The sequence below is a fragment of the Centruroides sculpturatus genome, unplaced genomic scaffold (assembly GCF_000671375.1).
Source record: "Centruroides sculpturatus isolate CEXI.00-Female unplaced genomic scaffold, Cexi_2.0 scaffold640, whole genome shotgun sequence".
Lineage (NCBI taxonomy): Eukaryota > Metazoa > Arthropoda > Arachnida > Scorpiones > Buthidae > Centruroides > Centruroides sculpturatus.
The window spans coordinates 203,851-212,249 of NW_019384805.1; the positions used below are offsets into that span (position 1 = coordinate 203,851).

Here is an 8,399-nt window from a genome sequence, read left to right on the forward strand (position 1 = left end):
CAGGATGAATTCAATTTATGTAGCGATAACTATGTTTGGTAATAATATAATACTATGAATAGGACTATATAATTTTATTTTATTCGCTTGTCAAGTAATCTGATTGTATTGACACTGAAATGCTGCACTTCCTGAAGGCGGATGTAAAGTTGAAGGAAGAATAGAGGATAAGCACGAATGATGCTGTCGTAGCATGACTTGCTAGAAGAAAAAAAAAGAAGTTTTCTGCGTTATTAAGATTGCAGAGGAAAAAAGTACATATACATATTTAACTACATAAANTATTATTTGTGATAAAAAGTTTCGCAGTGATGTCAGACAGACAGACAGAGAACCTGAAATATTTATCAGGTAGGTAAAGTGACATTATGGCAATCTATGTGACAAAAACAGAAGACAAGACAAGAAAAAGCAATTAAAGTGCATTATTTATCAAAAAGAAAAATCTCTAACGAGTTAAATTTAAAAAAAGTATACTTTACAAACTTGATACATTATGCTAAATGATAGACATTCGGTAATTAATTTTTATTCTTTAAAATAATAATAATAAAAAAAAAACATTAATTTATAATTATAATCTTATATCAACCGTGACACGTGAAGTTATGAATATAAACGAGCTCCATCCCATGTCGTATCATTCAAAAATGATTTACTCGATTTTAATAAAATAGATTATGAATATTATGCTTTGATTATCTCTTACCTTAATATAAAATTCACGCTGATTATTATTATTATTATTATTCAAGATTTCTTTCATTACCTTTCATCACGTTCTTTCATTTCTCTTTATCAAGTTCTTACGCTCTTCATTAACTTCTGCATTGTTATTCATTAATTTTGGTTCCTTCCACTTATTAAATTCTTTCTGTTTTATTTATCGGATTCTTGTCTCTCTCAATATTAATTTCTATTATTATAGTTAAGTTATATCCAACTTCTTTTACGTGATATCGAGTATTTGATACACGTGACGGGTGAAGCTACAGTTTAGGGCCTCGTTCTATTCTCAAAAATACTATACACATATTACACATTATTATTTGGTACAGGAAGGAGCTTGGAGCAACAAGTCTATATCCGGATATAACGTTATAACGAAGATATACTCTTATTATACTCCCAATAATAGAGAGTAGATCTATATGATAAGCATGATGACATTAAAATGTGATATAAATTAAAATGTGCTTATCGTGATATAAATATGCTTAGTATTTATCTTACAATAGAATATTTGATACTCTTGTGTTTTGATTTTTGTAAAATTATTGTGAAATGCAAATTTTCGTCCTTCCTAATTAAATAAATTCGTCCCGTCCTTTTTCTATTGTAAATAAGATAAATAAATTATTACTTTTTACAATAAAAATTGAATTAATATTCAATTTTTATTGTAAAAAGTAATNTTATCCATCTTATTTGTACTCGTATGAGTTTTTTTCGTTAAAGAAAAATTCTCGTATGGTTTATAATTTTTTTTTCGTTTATTCAAGTATATTCAAAAGGTAATGAACTGAGAAGATAGTTTAAAATTGTATATGAAAAGATTAATAATTTTAGTGAAATCTAGGGAAGTAATGTTTACGTTTCATGTTTCAGTCATGTGGTTGTATTCTCCATCCGTAATTCGTTACGATGTAAACAGAACAGTTCAACCACGCATTGTATAGAGTTAGAAACTACAGCAGTAAGCCATTAGGAGAATTAATGTGCGATTTTCTGGCCCGTCACGTCTCGGGACTGACCTCTTCTCCAAGCTTCATCCGGACGTGAATAACAGATACTCACATCACCCACTTCTGTATCCCCCATCCAGCAACTGTCACTCCAGTTTTACTTTGAAAGAATCGGTTAAAAATGCTTATATATGATCAATGGTTGGATTGTGCCAAATGGGTAAGATCGATTCCGCTGCACTATGACCTTTAACGGCATTAGTTGTCTCCGACATTGTCGTTTTATCCAGTTTGACGTTCAGAATTTAATCCTCTTTGTTTGGTGGAGCACGATCAACACATTTCAGTCTCTTAAGACAGCTTGTCATCACCTCCAATCGAACCTTTCCGATAAGCTGTCATCCTTCGACTTATGAGTAGAAAAGCACTCATTTAAACACCTCGATACATGTAACTTACACAGGGTGTTGCAGTCGAGTCACGTGACTGTGAAGTGGGGTTGACTAATAGACAGCTGGTTATATTCACATGATATCAGATTACAACAACGACAGACTCTACTTGTTTCTCAAGCAAAGTGGTTCAATGTAATCACGTGAGCCGCCTTGTTTATCTTGAAGCCGTCTATTTTTGGATGTTTTACTAGATCTAGACTCATTTTTTACACGAGAAATAATCTAAAATTACTATCTACAATCTATCAGTTCATATTTCGTTAATAGAAAAAAAGAAAAGAAAAAAAAACCCATTTGGCAAGTCAGACGGTCTGCTCTAATACATTAACCTTTTCCAAAGTGTTTTAGTACAACGTCAGCTGATAAAAGAAACATTCATCTTTCAGAATTAATATCCAGGATTAATCTTTAAGTCATACATTCTAGGATAGAAACGGGAGGAAGCTTTCATCTATTATTTGTCATTATGAAGCCTTTATATTTGTCACCGACGTTGTCAATCATTAAAGAGTTGGACGAATGGGGAAAAGTAATGTGGAATTGACGTGACGTTCGGAAATCGACTGCACTTTATCTTGGGAGAGATTCGGAAATCGAAACAGTAACCATAACAACGGGATGAGAGAGAGAGGGGGGATTAAATTTCCGAACACGTCCTTCCTAAGTTCGAAATCGCGATGTAAATGGATGGCGGCCAATGTTGTAACAGAGCAATTTAACTTTTGTACAATGTGGTGCAGCGTCACGTTCACTCCTGAGTGTCCCGATGCGGTCTCTTCCTCGTTTCTTTCCATATCAAAGCATCCACAGTGATAAAGGCACGATTCGCAGAAATCGCATTTTAGTATTTATTAATAATAAAGCGCTATTGTGTCCGGATCCGTCCGTTTGCGTGACGTAACACAGAACGTTACACGTATGCAAAAATAGTTTTCAAATAAACGGATCGTTATAAAAGAAAAAAGATCTCACGGATGTGGGGCAGTTGTGGAGGATTTTCGTCAAACCGTTTCACGGTTAAAATGTTACGAACAAATCTAAAATTTGTTTAAAACTTTCGAGGAGACTGCCGAAAAAATAAATTCAATTAAGACGGGATCAGTTTACAGAATATTTTGGTAAAGAAAAGAGGATTTTCATTAAGCAAACATCTTACTTTATACATTATGCATCGAATGTAGGAAAGAGCGCCAGTTTATTCATTAAAATTTATCCTTTTTCTTTAAAAATGTTATTATCCGATGATGATTAAATTATCATTTTCTTAAATAGATTTATAAAATGATCTACGAGAGGGTTATTAAGTTAGAAATATAAAGCGTTATGGAATTTAAATGATCTGTCAGCAAAGCGTTTTTGAACCGAAACTGATTAAGAATTTCTAAACCATCCAGCAATGATAAGAACAGTAAAGATGAATTATTCTCCTAAGAAATTCTTCGAGGATGTTATTCTGCTTTGGGAGCATTCCTATTCTAATAACTAGAAAAGCACGCAAGGCTATTTTGCCAATTATAAAATAAGGAATTCAAAACAGTCGGAGCAAAAATGAGATGTTAAATTTTCAATTTTTAGTAATTATTTCCCTTCCGAGAATCGTTTCGGTGGATGAAGCAACGATAGGTTAAAATAAATAAAAATGGAGGAATTTCCCTTTGAAGAGAGCAGAGGGCAAACAACAATCGAATGTAGGCAAGCGTTTAGCGTAGAAGGGCAACGTCAGCCTATTGTGTCTTGTGGTCATTATAGGGGCATTGAAGCGTAAAGCCATTTCCTCACTTTGATAGAATCTATAAGGGATCGCTTCATGCGAAGAATGCTCGACGGGGTCAACAGATTTAGGGATTTAAAGAGACTTAGCTCTACCGTTAAGGTAGCTGGAATCTCAGGTGAATCTTGCCTATCGGGCTTTATGGCATTTTTTAGATTGCAGCCGCGTTAAATCTGCTGAAAAACTAAAGCATTTACACTGATTTAGATGGCTGGATCAATTCGATTGATGCAGTTTGGAGTTTTAGAGTGGAGTTTCGAGTTTCCTCCTTCAGATAGCAAAATATCTTTACTGGGATTCGCATCTTCACTCGCATTCATCAGTTCTTTTTAAAAGTCTTTGCTCCTTTTCGAGGTTTTCGCTCGAGTACATGCTTAAGATAAAAATATTCTAACATCCCTATTATTCTCCCTCTCGGTCCGTTGTCATGCGATAATTGCGTGTCTTGATACGCAGCAATCAAGTTTTGATGTATGGAAGAGGATCCCTATTGTTTCTATGTTGATCCCACGCGTAGGGTTTTTAACTCATAAATCACTTGGAGAAGGCTAATTTTTAAAAAATGCTCTTCAAAGAGTAAAGGGGGGGAAAACAAATGGGTGTAGAGCTACTCGTACATAACTGTTAAGATTTATCAAACTCAGTTTTAATTTTTAAAATATTTTCTTTTGTTTTTTAAAGAATCACAGTTAACCTATATTGATCTATAAAAATAGCGAGCTGCAAAGTGGAAAAGTATCTTCAGCAAAGAGTTGCAGGGAATTTTTATTGACGCCAGATCAATAAAAAAATATCCCGGAGTTATCTTTGAGGTGGAGTTAAATATTTTATGCTCCTTATCTCTTCTTTTTTTTATGCCTCCTTCGTATTATTTCTAACTATTCAACCTTTTAAAAACGGATTTTTGCAATTTTCGGGTAATCAACATTTTTCGAATAATACGTTTCGTTGGAGTCACGTAATTTCGATTAAGATAAGCAAGAAAATAAGTAAATTTTTATACCCGGCATAATGCAATATTTTTGCAAACTACGGCCATCTATGGAATGCCAATGCAACTATTCAACAAAAATTCGACACGCACAGAACCTCTGCACGCTTTATGTAAATTTTAAATTGTGCCAAAATTCCAATTTTCTCTTTCGTTTTCTACATTTCTAACTGAATAATTCGCTTGGAGGAGAGTGAATTTTTGTTTTGTTTCACCTTACGATTTCCGTGTCCTTTCTAAAAGCCAAAAATTACTACGTGTCTGATGCATTTCCTGTACAGAAAACTGGCGTTACTTCCTCTAGCTTAACACCTGGGCAAGATATTACGTTAATATACTGACCCATATTAAGAAAAATACAATTTACTAAACTTCTATAGGTTAACTTTGATGTAATTCCGCAACTGAAAAGAATATATTCAGTCGTGTGATGCGTTTTAATTTATTTCTCTTGTCTGTTTTAATTTACTCTACAAAGAATTTTAATTTAATAAAAGTTTTTCTAACTTACTTCAATCTTTCTTTTTTTTTAATTTTAAAAAAACTTTTTACTTTATTTTCCTTTTAATAATTACAAAACTTTGTTTACTTTCTATAATCAATTCAGTTGACAAATTTATTCAAGAATTATTTAAAGATAATATTATTATTGTTGTAGAAGCATTTAGAAAAAAAAAAATATGAAAGAATTTATTTTATTTTACTATTGCCTTATAATTAGATTCTGTTTTTACGTTGGTAAATAAGATTTTGTTCCTGTTATAACAAGTGAAAATATTTATTGCATCCTCACTTTTTATTGCTCTAATTGTTGTTCTCATTAACCTTAAATGTTACGCCTGGTTGAGTAAATTCTAAAAAAAAAAAAAATGCATAATAATTTTGATTTGTTTCTATAGCAGCATATTTAAATATGTATCGAAATATTCTGTACTTCTTTCATAAAAAAATCAAAATATTTATCGTTACTTTCACTTTTTTTTATTGCTCAAACAGTAGCATAATATTTCTGCCATCGTTATTCAAGATTATTTTCTATTCAGCAGATTTTGTTACGATAAAAGTACAAAAATATTTATAGTTTTTAATACAATTGGAATGTGTTCTTTCGTTTACAACCGTAACAAACATATATTTTAATGTCATATTATATATTCACGAATGCACATTTAATGGTTTACTCATGTATACATCCAGAACCACTTCATCATTTTTCAAGTGACGTATAGAGAATTTTTACATTATTTAACATTGTGCTTTTTGTTACTGTAGTAGCATTTCGACAACGGTTCGACAAGAGGTCGAGAATGGATGGATATTTCTTGACATTACACAAAATGGACCATACTTATCAATAATTCTAAGCTTACAGGACGGTGTAATATAAAACTCCTTTGCTTACCTGATAAATAAACAGGGTATAGAAGATAGAAGGAGACCTCTTAAACGAGATTTCAAACAAAAAAATATAGAAGAAACAATTGCTGTATGAGCTATTATCGAGTTATAAAACGAGTATTTTAACAATAATGCGCAGCCAACATGCCTTTAACCTTTAATAATAGAAGTGAATAGGTTCAGCTCACTATCTTACAGTGTTTCATGTTGAATAGCGTCGTACAGAAAAACACTTTGATTGAATAAGTGGCTCAGTCTGTCCTTCAAATCGTCGGTAATAGTTGTGGCAAGATAATAAATGCATTTTCTATATCTAAAGTGGAAATCCTGTTGATAACATAACGTAGTATGCCGTGATGTATCATTTAGAAAAAAATATAAAAAAAAAAATAAATAAAAATGCTTAGAGAAGAAATCAATAAGAAGTACACAGATAAAAACAAAGGAGGACCCTTTTAGGAAAATTGCCTTACTGAATAAGTTCTATTCTAGATATTTTTTTTATATAAGTAGGATAATGTTGAAAGGTGCTCAGATACGCTAAAAATAATTTATTCTGATTATTTTAGGATTATTTATCTAATTTTAAAGGCCATATTTACTTAGAGATGAGTGTAAAAATAAGACTCACAAAGAACTTGTTGACAAAATATACTAATGTAAAATGTGAATACGTCGTAGAACAAGCGAGGCAAATACCACTGAAAGACAAATAAAGCGAAGTCACATCTGGATGAAGGCCAGCAGAGATTTTTTTTTTTTCCAACCGTCTCGGTTGACCTTCGTATAGAACTAGGGGACAATGGCACCTCACCGTCACGTGACTAACGACTCTAAAAGTTATGAGGAAGAATGAGGATAGGTATGAAGCTTATTCTTCTCGGGATACCAGATTTATGAGCTGACCTTTTTAAAATATCGTATGATCTATCAATCGCCTAACTCTAGAACATCCTTGTTGTCTACAATTATCTAACAAAGTTACGAAACTCGTTTATCCAGAATGTCGACAAATAAGTGGATAAGTTTGTGATAAAATGACCTAATGACACGGTTGTTTTGCATAGAAGACCGCTGCTACACGTAATATGACTCTAAGGGATTTCAACCACCAAACACCTGCCCGAAGTTGCTACACAGTAAACAATGCCGTATGCTTTTCTTATTGATTAATTTATAATTTACTACATAAACAAGACTGCACGAATGACTAATTTTTACTAATTAAAATATATGCCCGATTACTTATCATATTATATCAAGTATGAACGATGACTAGTCGTTAAGTCATTAAGCTCACACCAAAAGAAAAAAAAATCTATCGCATACAATAGGACATTTTCTGATTAGAATTTCGATTATTAAGGCATAAATTCGGAAAATTAACTTGATAAATTCAAGGTTAAAAGGAGCAGAAACGTTCCTTATATGGATATAGGTGTTAACACTTTAATACCTTGAGTGATTTAAGTAACGTAACGGATTTTTCCAGTATACTAGCTTACAGAAATTCCTTCGTATAGATGCATTGCATAACGTTGGAACGTAAAACAAAGCGATTAATAATATCTAAATCATATTATATATGCGAAAAACATCTTAAAATATACATTTCTACCTGCGCTTAACTATACACCTGTTTGTTATGACTGCAAACGTGATGTGCTATCTCCGCCTGCACAACAGACATGGCGGCTATTCCTCCTTCGGCACTAGAGATGCATGCAGTCTACGCTCGACACACTACTTTATTTAATATTTTCGGGGGGGATCCGTCACAAATACAATTTGAAAAATATCACTTACCTCATCTTGTTCGGACGTTTAACAATTTCCAGAACTTTTTATACGTCACATACATATACCAAAACGTAAGCGTGTAGCACGGCTGTATGCCGCGCACTTTTGCTGTTTTTTTTTTAGTAAATCTTGACTTTTCTACAGATTGCGGTTGTAGATTTTGCACTAAACGTTTAAGAATTACAACATCCTATGTAGGATGAAGCCCGCAACTGAACTGAGGTTGGGATAAATGTACGGTCTACGTCTGCCCTCAAGGCAAACGACAGATCGGGAACGTACCACTCGCTCAGTAGGGT

At 32.8% G+C, this 8,399-nt stretch overlaps 1 protein-coding gene across 1 annotated transcript in view; it reads right to left on the minus strand.

Moving 5' to 3' along the window:
* Nucleotides 1–8,399, minus strand: part of LOC111629644 (catenin delta-2-like) — a 67,461-nt gene extending 59,062 nt beyond the window's left edge. Inside the window, exon 1 of the mRNA XM_023373529.1 lies at nt 8,107–8,399. The gene's annotated coding sequence lies outside the window, so the exon portion shown is untranslated. The remainder of the gene's footprint in view (nt 1–8,106) is intronic.